Source organism: Cyrtonyx montezumae, unplaced genomic scaffold, assembly GCF_038088225.1.
Source record: "Cyrtonyx montezumae isolate F1298 unplaced genomic scaffold, pur_monq_1.0 scaffold_3, whole genome shotgun sequence".
Lineage (NCBI taxonomy): Eukaryota > Metazoa > Chordata > Aves > Galliformes > Odontophoridae > Cyrtonyx > Cyrtonyx montezumae.
The window spans coordinates 36,886,038-36,897,309 of record NW_027072034.1 but is presented as its reverse complement, the minus strand read 5'-3'; positions in this window follow the sequence as shown (position 1 = coordinate 36,897,309).

The window sequence follows — 11,272 nt, the reverse complement described above, 5'->3', positions numbered from 1 at the left end:
CCAATACATAAGCCAAAAAATATGTTGTGGTCAAACCTACATTGTTCCACTTGCCAATTGCAAAATAATAATAATGTTTGATGGGCAAAAACTCAGCTGTCAGGGGAGAAGACAGACGATTCTGCTTATTGAATGCTATTGACTTCATGGGGCCAATAAAACAACTCGCAAATAAAAGAAAGAGGAACCGACTCATGTCCTGAGACGGCGTGACGTAGCTTTTTTCTGTTTATATAATGTTGTGATTAAATATGGTGGGGCCCTGGGGAGCGAATTTTTTATTTGAAGGTTAAGCCAATATTAGCAAAAAATAAAATAAAATTAATCAAATGGCCCAGAGCATCACAGCCACAGTTGATTCCAAGAATGTTTGGTTACAAAATGAGCAACCAACTAATTGTGTAAATGCTGTTAATTAGCTGTGCAGAGCCCCTAACTGGGCTTTTCCCTGTAACTAATAAGAAATCAATTAGCTAATGAAGTGGCCATTAAATGCTATGCTAATCTTAGCTGGGATATTTTTAATGTTTCTTCTTCTTCTTCTTTTTTTTTTTCTTTATGATCCTTCCTAATTGCCATTGCCATACGGAGCTCACAGCTTTCAGCATGTCTAATGAAACATCATTATATCATAACTGGCATTCTTGGAAGAGTTAGTGGCAAACCTGCTTCCCAATTATTTTTAATTGCCAGACATACTCATAACCGGGCCTTTTACCGCGTAGTTCAGATCCCTGCACTGTCATGCAATATACACAAAGATTGTGTTTTCCTCTCTTTGCATATGAAGCGCGGCTGCGGCACTGGCCGCACCAGGGACTGTATGCAGCACCCTGTACCAGGACCCCGCACCAGCCTGTGCCTGTCATTCAGCTGCAGCCTGCGGGGCCTCAGCATCGTGTTCCTGCTGAGCACTGAAGCTCAATGGATCTCAGGGAGGGTTCACCTTTGTTCGAGGATTCCCTGTGCCCGGTAAACATCACTCGCAGGCAACCGTCCGTAACTACAAATGCAACTGCAGCTTCTGGGCACCGTGATCTAGCAATTATTATTGGGATTAGCAATCATGGAGTGTGGATGTTTTCAGTAAGTCCTACTGATTTTGTCACTTTCTAAAAGAGTTCATTATCACCATTTATTTGTACCTATAAAGTCTAACTTAGAGAATCTTCTCTTTAGATGGCACGGCTGCAAAATCAGAGAATCACAGAATCACAGAGTCGGTATTTCTTCTTCAAAAGAGCCCTTTGTAAGGAGGGAGGCAAGTCTGACTCCCAGTTTTTAAAATGCTCTGTAAGATACTAGTTTTTATTTACCACCCCAGCACCTATCTGGTAATGGAATCATGCTTAAACCCTGAATCTCAATGAACTCCTCTAAATCTACTGGTGCTGGAGTAGGTTATGTGTCAGGATTAGGCTGGCTCCTCCCTGCCCCCTGCAACACAATGGTACTCGAGACATCTGTGCACAAAATACGCGCTTTTTTAGAGAACGTTTTCAAAAGAGAGTCTCGTCTCTCCCACTCCCTCTTTTTTCCCTCCTCCCTCCTTTTTTGGATAACATGCAAATTGAATTGGTTAATTCTGCACCCCAGTTTCAGGAAATCTGCCACCAGCAGCTGCCACTGTTTCAGATGTCAGGAGGATGCAGATACACTGTGACATTTTGTTCATTAAATAAACAAACCAGGTTCAGGCTAACAACATTAGGTAGAAAGCCCCATCAATTCTTGTACATTTAGTTCACATAATAGGAAGTGACAATTGTTCCTTAGCTTCATAAGCACTATATTGAAGAACAAAAGGAAAAAGCATACATAATGTGGCAACAGCAACAACAGTTGCCATAAAATCCTGCAAGGTTGATTTAGATTAATGAGGCACATAACTTTTTGCCCAAGGCTACTTAAAGTAAATATGGCTACAAACATGGCTACTAGGGAAGAGGAAAAAACTGGCAGGAATTTTTTTCTCTTACATATGGGTTTGGTCTTATTTATTTGATTTGACTATCAAATAAGAAAACTACTTTGGCAACATACCCTCTATAGATAAATGAAAAAGATTTGCACAGTGAGGTTTGATGAAAACAAAAACAAAACATGCACAAAAAAAGCCTGGTTTTGTACAGTTCAGTGGCATCATATTTTACTCAAATGTGTTAACTAGCCTGCTGACTTCAGGTTAAAATGAGAGATAGTAAAAAACTCAAATTAAAAGCAATAGATATTTTCCGTTGTGACAAATCAATCTACCTGAAATATCATTTCTGGCTTTTGCACCAATCAAATACATTCTGACTTTTGCACCTAGAAATATAAACAGCCAAGATAACAGGTACAATTCATCAGCTATACATGGTCTAAAGTGAAACTCACTAAAACTGTGTGTTTTGTAACGCATTAAAAAAAAAAAAAGATAATGAAGAAGAGTGGACTATCTAAACTCTGATCATCCTAAGGTTTGGATATCATAGATAAGGCTGTCATTCAGACTTAGACTGAAAGGTACAGACAATAGGAAAAAAAAAAAAAAACTTGCACATTAATATGTATAGCACCATGATGTGGTTTTTAATATTCCAAAGGGACTTCAGCAACTCCATGGGAAAAAAAGCCAAGCAGAGGCTGTCTCTTGTAAATCCTGGCTGAGGGAGGCTGCCCTGCCAGAGGACGTGTGTCCCCTCCTTGTGCTCTCATCTGGCCTGGCTTTGCTCTGCCCTGAGGCCTGTCCACCCTGCTAAAACCTTGAGGCCATTTTGGAGCATCTCCATGGGTTCATCTGTGGCCAAGGGGAACGGAGATGAGGGGATGTCATTCCTACCTCCCTCCTCCTGCAGGACACCTGGGCAGCCCTGTCCCCCAATGGTGCAGCTAGACACGGAGCTGGCAGGTGTGGAAAGCAGCAAGTCGTTTCAGGACAGACTGGCACCAATTTGAAAGTGATGGAGTTTGATTTCTTGTCAATGTATTCCCATGTAGGAATCCTGGGCTCCCCCACCTGCTGTGAAGATCAGAAGCAGGTGCACAGATCTTCTAGTGCCCAAGGGTTTGGAGGGCTCTTGTGTGCCAGCAGAGACTGAGCCAATGGCCACTGAGGGCAGAAAGCATGTTCTCAGTGCCAGTGATCTTGGGCTTCCCAATGATCTTGGGCTGTCCATGAGCAGTGGTCACATTGCAGTTCCTCCTCAGCCCACACACGGTGGACAAGCTGATGTGGCAGCTCAGAATAGGTAAACACAACGTTAATAGCTTCGCTCTCACTTTCTTTCTTGCCAACTTGCATTGAAGTTCCTCTACAAAATTATTACAACAGGGATGGTGTGAATCACAGCCAAGGGAGAATTTTGGCCGGAAGAGGATGAGATGGGGGTATCAGTAGCATGACAAACTCCCAGATTGGACTATGTACTTCTGGGGAGGTCATTTCTGAGGGATCTCCATATGATCTCCATATCAATGCTCCAAAAGAATCTGAATTCTAAAGGAATATGCATTTTGACTGAAGAATGTTACTCATCCAAAATTTAAGAAGAAAAAAGCTAACATTTATCCATCTGATTACTCTACACTATATTAACTTCAGCAGTTCTGGAGGACTCACATTGTTTCTGTGGACTAGTTTATTGCTCTTCTGGAAAAGATATGCATGCTTTTAACTTTATGTATTCCCACTTCTTGGAATAATTTTTAGAGGATTTCCCCTCTTAGATCATAGGATGAAGTGGATTCTGCAGTGAACAAGGAGTTTTTTCCTTTTAAATGAGCCAGTTAATTTCCTTTATGTTCTGCAGTTGCATTCAACCGTACACAATTTGTGTGAATATCAATTCCAAGACATGCCTATTTCCAGTAAAAATATGGACATAATTTTCATTTCCTTGATATGAACAGCTTTTTAAGTGAAGGAGCATGATAGTCATAGTCAGTGTTTTGCAAACTGAAACATACACTGTAAAATCTGAGGAAAGAGATAGCTACAATGTAAGAAATAGATCACATTTAGAAGAAATCCAAGTTGAAAAACAATTGTGATTCTGAGTGACATTTCCAAAACAACAGTGAAAGAATAATATGTTTTCCAAATATTATCTTGGATAGGTTTTTTAATTCACTGGTATTTTATAATAGGCAAATTGACTTTTAGCTCCCTCCCTCCCACCTTCCCTCCCTCCCTCCCACCCTCCCTCCCTCCCTCCCTCCCTCCCTCCCTCCCTCCCTCCCTCCCTCCCTCCCTCCCTCCCTCCTTCCTTCCTTCCCTCCTTCCTTCCCTACTTCCATACCACATTGCCAAGCTGAAGATCTACACCAAACCCTGAAGAATTTGCAAACTGAAGGATTTTCCAACTTTTATAAGCTGTTACATCTACCTACATTTCATATTGCAGCATTTAAAATTCTCATCAGGGATTCATTGTCAGCATTGTAGGGACATGGATTCATTCTAAAACCTGCCCATTGGGGAAGCCAAGGACCATAGACTGTCTAAGTAATAAAGGAATGAAATGTAAAGGAGAATAATATGGGGAATTTGTAGGGTTCACAACACAGGACTGAAAGCCTCGGTTGTGGTGGGTGAAGAGATGCCAAAGGACTAAAGGCCTCAAAATAGGATTTCTATAGATTTATCTAAAAATGGCAAATTACCAAATCAAGATAAACTAGTTTAAGAAATGTTTAAGCCAGTTTACATATGACTGTGTGAGGGATTTTCACTGCTACCACCAGTTGGATTTGAAATCATTTTAGTTGACAGTGCTGCAGCTTATGTAATGCATGTGAGAATAGGCATTTGCAAGAAGCAAGGTGATCACAAGCAAGTTACATACTGGCTACCATTAATCTCATGTGCAGCCTTCACACTGTATGCCACATGTTACTGAGAAGAAAAAAATAAAAAAGGGGAAATTAGACAGGAATATAGGTAATCAATTTTTTTTTCATCTTGAAGTCCACTATTTGAAAAATAGAAAAGTTGCCTTTGTAACAGAAGAAGGAAGAAAATCTATACAGCATCTGCCATCACCTGGCACCCTTCACAGCAGGTTGCAGCGACTGAGCTCCTTGTGAGCATGGAGAACATCAGCAGAGAACTGGGGTCCCTTCAAACACAGTCAAGCTTTTGGGGCTGGAAGGTCCCTTCCACTGACAGAGCTGTACATTTCCCAACTGGCTCTGCGTCGATTCCTGGAAATTCACCCTATCCTTACTCCTTGAGCAACCAATTAAATAAATCCCTTTGATCTGCACCCTAAGATTTTTTGCTTTAAAATTCACCTCATCCCTGTCAGCTCCAAACATTGTTCCCTCAGCAGCAGAGAAGGGCTGGAGTCCTGTGCTCCTTCAGCAGCTGTCCCACCACCACTGCACAGCTGCTGCCTGCCCCTGGGGCTCCCGTGTGCTTGGGGAACACAGGCAGGAAATTATGTTTTCCCTCCTTGTAATTAATAAGAGCTAAATATTTGTGGGTTTGGTGACACTGTTTCAAGTGCTGAAGCCAAGAAATGAATTATTAGCATTTACAAATAAGAAGGGAGTACTTCTTACAAAAATTAAAAGCAAAGAAAAAAAAGACAATATACAATAAAAAAAAAAAAAAGCATTTTTTGGAAGTTTGGCTAAGGAATTCTTTAACAATTGCTGTGGGCAAATTTTAATGCCAAGTCTGATTCCCTGCAGCGTGAAAGCATGCATTAAACGTTAAGCACATGAGTTATCTCACCGGCTGTAATGTGACTGTCCTCGCTCTGAAGGGGAGCACAGACTCCAGAGCTCTGCAGAGCGAGAGCCCCAGTTTGCTGAGCTCCTCCTCTGCGTGCTGCTATCGAGTGTATGTTCTGCAGAGGTCACTGCTCAGTCTACGAATGAGCAGTGCTTTTTACAATAACCATTCTTACTTTGGAAATGCCGTGGCCACACAAATGGTGGGAGACACAATATGGAGCTGATCTGTCTGACAGCATATTGCCAGCACATTTTTAGGTGAAACACACTGATCCCTGAAACAACCAGAGCATTGCTCGTAGCTTGGCTTCGGCTGTGATCCCGAAAACAATTCCAAGGAGCTTTGCAGTTCACCACTTGTTTTGCATCCCTGCAAATCCTGCATTAGGTTCAGATTTAAAAAAAAATAAATCCAAGTGATTTTTATAGAGGGGAAAGATTCACTTGATCAAAGAGTGGGGCAAGCCTCACTCAGGCTGATTGCTGCATCATTTTTAAACAACTGTGCACTGCAGGTTCCAAGCTTCTTGTTTTCAGATTGGATTTCCTAAATCAAAATCTCCACATCTGCGTTCCTATTAAACCTCCATTTTAAGACTGCACTGTTGGTCCTCTGCTTTAAGCAAAGTGAGTATTGGATCCTGAAAGTAAGAATTCGTAAAATCAGGTCTAATACGCATCTTTATTGTTAACAGCCCTACTAATGTGATTAAAATACGTAACCTACAGAAAGAGGGACCATAGGTTTGAACGATTCTGTCTGAATTCAGTTAAAGTAGACAAATATCAGCGTTGATATCTAAGATGTGTCAAGGGATGCATTTTTTAAATCACTGAAAAGTGCATCACACCACTGAGAACTACAGAGAATGCATCCAAAATTCTGGATAAACACTTCATAGCATGTTATGTTTTGCAGAGGTCATTTATTTAACACACAGGACTTGAGAAGTACATTTTATGCCTATTCCATTAAGCTGATAAGTTAATGCAAAATTATTTTAATTTCTTTTATTGAAGAAGTCAGTATGTATATTATAACTAATAAATAATCATTATTAGACTTGGTTGAATTATTAATTGAGGATAAATTATCTGACAAATACAGGCCTTTTCTCTACTTGTGACTTGTTCACTTTTCTTCCCTGAATATATTCCTTCTTATATGTGGGGATTTTGGGGTCTGTATGTTTTTATAGTTGTTTGTTTGTTTGTTTGTTTTTGAATAATGAAGGGTTTTCAACCAAGGACTGTAAATTTCTTACTTGGATTACTCCTGTTTCAGTCACCTGTGCTCAACTGGGAGACATGGATGTGCCAGTCATGGGGGGTTGGTTCTGGTTGCCGTCAGACTGGGAGAGGATCCTGAAGATTTGGGGAGTCTGGCTTTGAAAAGGTGGAGGGGCAGCTCTCTCCGACTTACGTTGCTGCATGCCAAGCTTGTCATCTGTGTTCCCAGTGTGTCATGTGCAGTCTCCATAGAAAGCTAATCATTTGACAGGGATCACGAGCTGAACAGAACTAATGTATAATTAATAGCTCATGAAATCTCCAGTGACTGAATGAGGAGCCTCACTTGGGGACCAGAGGATTGAAATGGACAAGTGAGATGGGACAGGGACCTCTCACAGAGAGTGGATTCAGAGAGGAGATATCCTGGCAGCTCCATGGATGCTGAATCTCTTCTGGTGCTTACATGGACACCCAGAAACTTCACAAACAACTGATCACATTGCCAGAGCCCATAAATACCTGGGGCTACAGGTAAAGTGACCTAAAAGCTGTCAACCAGTAAATAAGGATGAGAGGAAAGTAAGGCCGAGGACATGAAGGTCCAGAGCTGAGAGGCACATGGAAGGTGGAAGGTGGAGGGCCCAAGGAAGTTGGAGTTTGCCTGTCTCTCCCTGTCCTCACTGAAATGCAGTACCCACTGGTGGTGGTTCAGGCACCAATCAGCCTAAAGCCATGCATGTGGGTTTGCCAGGGGATCTGGAGGGAACCCCAAAGGTGGGCAACTTGGGGGTCTGCCACCAAAGCAGCAGCCAGGCCCCCTACCAGCCTCAGGAAGGACATCTCAGCTGTGGGCATTGCCCAGCCTGGGGCAGGCTGCAGGAGGACATCCCACAGCTCTGGACATCCCCAAAGTGTCACAAAGACAAATGTTGGAAGATGAACACTCGGCAGAGTGAAGAGTAACAATGAGCATTTCAGTTTGCTCACAGATGCCTTTGTCTTGGCTGCTCTCATGGAAGTTCACAGTAAGAAAGGCTATTGTGCTGACAAAAACGCGTGTGAATAAATGTTTACATGAAACAAACAGGGGAGGGAGCAAAACAGCAAAGGGAAGGGTACCCCAGATGTGGCAGGGTTTCAGAAGCACCCTTTCCCACAGGTTGGCTTGTTCCTTCAGACTGACTGTCGCCATTAAGGTGTGATGACCCCATGCTTGCTGCAGAGATGCAAAGTGCAGATGGCAGCAGGCATGCAGTCAGACATCTCTCATGGTGGCAGCGCCATCACACAGCTTATGGGATGGAGGGAATCTCCCCACATTCCCATCGTGCACCCCACAGCTCCTTGCATTAAAATTTGCAACCCTGCCACCGATGTGCGTTTTGCTCCTAATGTGGCAGAGGAGATTTTTCATTTTTTGTAGCAGTTCCACATCACACAGGGCATGAGAGGCGTGGAGCAGGGCACAGGTGAACCTGTCCATTCCCAGCATGTCGGGTACCGAGCCCACACGAGCCACGCTTTGCTGATGTTCTCTTTCATTGAAGATTAAGCCTCCATTTGTTTTCCAGCATTTGATGTTTCACTCCTAATGATCTCCAGGCTCGGCACCAAAGTTGTCTCCTTGACAGCGGGTGCCAAGTGTGATTACCCGCCTGGCTCAGATCGCACCTCACCACGGCAGTACTGCAGCAGCCAGAGGCAGCGCCGGCACCCGCACCACCCCATGCAAGCACTCCATCACTCACTCTATGGGTTGCTGTTATGTTGGTTGTTTTTTGGGTTTTTTTCTGTTGTTTTTGTCTTTTGCTTAATATAACTGCACAAAGGCAACACTAAATAAGGAAAATATGCTTCCCAGTAACCCAGACTGACAAAAACAAAGATGGCATGCTTGCATAATTAATTACACATCTAACTTTTTTCAGCTTTTCTTCCTCCCAAATACCCCACCACGATTTCACAGTCCAGGCTCTGAGTGAAGCAGAAATAAATGCAGAATGATGAAATCAGTATATATTATTTTTCCCTTAAAAAACACTACAGATCTTAGGTAACTCCTGAATCTTGGAGTCCCTCTGTGACTGCTTTCTTCTGTGAGAGCAATTCATTAAAAGTTAATTAAAAGGTGAAGTTCAATATGTGGTTTCCTTTAGCTAATCCTCCTAAGGCAGCTTCATATGGCACTAATGTATCCATTTTGTTGATGTTAGAAAACAAAAAGGCAAGATTGTCTAATTAAGAGGTTGGTGTTTACAAGAGAGAGGTTTTCTAATTGGCAACTTGGAGTCCAAATTAATCTTAATGCCGCTCATTTAAGCATTCTCAATTGAACTCGGACTTTTCTCCAACAAGAGCTCACAAAATGTGGACCATTTTCAGGGCCTTTCAGTACAACAGCGTTCAGCATCTTCCTCTTTCTGTGACCTGACCCATATGGGGGCCCAACTCTGCAGCCCCTTGCTGCCTGAACTGCTGCTCTGGAAGAGGAAGCTCCTTGCTATGGACTTTGCCAGGCGGATTCACCCCCAAAGATGGCATTTCATCCCCTCTTTTAACACGTTTTCACTCAAACATCTGTATTGCCATGCACATCAGTATTTTTCTAGTAATACATTTTAAATGCTTCGTAGAAATGAGCACACTCCATCTGATTATGCTAGTGCCAAGCTTCTTCTTGTCTAATAAAAAGACAAAAGCATAATAACTGTATTCCTACTAATTCAGGCTTCTTTTTACAAAAGCTACTAACTTCTTGCCTTACAGTGGGAACACAGAAAAAGAACATAATGCTCCCCCTTCCCCAAAAATATGAATTTACATTGCCCAGACACATTTATGAGAAAGAGTAAAGTTTTCTTAAGTGTCTATCACTCAGGCAGTTCTGGCCACCCAGACTTTAATTTTGTTGACCATGATGGTATAACAGTATGAGGAGGAAATCTACAAGCTATCACAAAAATAAAACAACCATCTCAAGAGAAAATCAGATCTAAAATATAGGCTATCCAGGATGATCCTTTCCTTTTTGAAAAAATGGAGCTACTGGCAATGACTAAACTTGATATGTTCATCAAAGAATGTCACACAGCTGAATTAAAATTGCAACTTGCCCTGAAAACAAAAGTACTACCCAAGGGCTAAAGAAGGTGACTTTTTATTTACAACATTTTATATTGATTTTTGTTTCTGCAGCCGTCACCAGCAGCTCAGCCATTCAATGTGCCTGTGTCTGTGTATATGACAATCTGCCTCTCCTTTAAAAGAAGCCACGTAGGCAGAACGTTTTCTACTTTTATCTCAATGCACTTCCTGCGGTAACCCTATGCTTGTCAACAAAATCTGAAGGCTAAAAGAAATATCCCTGGTCAACGTGACACTTTTCACCCAACAATCTTCCTGCTTATTCCTCGTGGCTCATTTACATGGCCAGCCAATGATAGACAAAAAAAAAAAAAAGAGGAAGGAGGAAAAAAGCAAGAAAAAGGTCTCATCTCTTTGACAAGCCATGGAGGACCGTGAACACCAGTCTGCACTGCTCAGATACCGCAGACTTGTTGTGCTGATTTGGGAGCCGTGCGGTTGGAAAGTATTCACTGCTCACTAAAAAAATGCTCTGGGTACACCCTCGCATTCAAGGTATGGAAGCTAAATGTTGGAGCAGCCTTCCTCAATTCTAAGTTTCAAAATGCACTGACAAACAAACCAACCAACCAAACAACCAAACAAACAAACAAAAAGAGAGAGAAGAAAATAAAAAACTTATTTTACATACATGGGAATGCCCAAGCCTTCTGGTTTATCCTCACTGCACAGACACTAGATGTGCTCCAGTATTTTCTGTGAACAGAAATAGCATCCTGGATATATAGAAATTGAGAGGTTTGAGCATGTTTGTGAGCCTGCTGAGTTCCTCGCTCTGTGTTTTCCAGGAGAAGAATGTGAAAGAGTTTCCCAGTTATCATCTCCATACCTTTGCTGAGAATGGATGCCACAAATCACGTGAATAATTAGTGACACTCCTAAGTGTCTAGCACTGTGCCCATTTATTTTCTTGGCACAAAATGTATTAGTTCTACACGATTCATTTAGTTTACATTTAGTGAGAGATAAATTTTATTTGGAAGCTGTACTGAAAGACAATATATACTCTATGTTGGAGGAAAATCTATTCGCTCGAACACCATAGGTTCCTTTAAAATAAAAATCAGGAGAAATAGCACAGAGTTAATTTACACGAAAAACTAATTTTTGCATAGCTTTTGATTGCACAAATCTCCTAACTATATGATTTGCAGTGACCTTTTCAGGAATG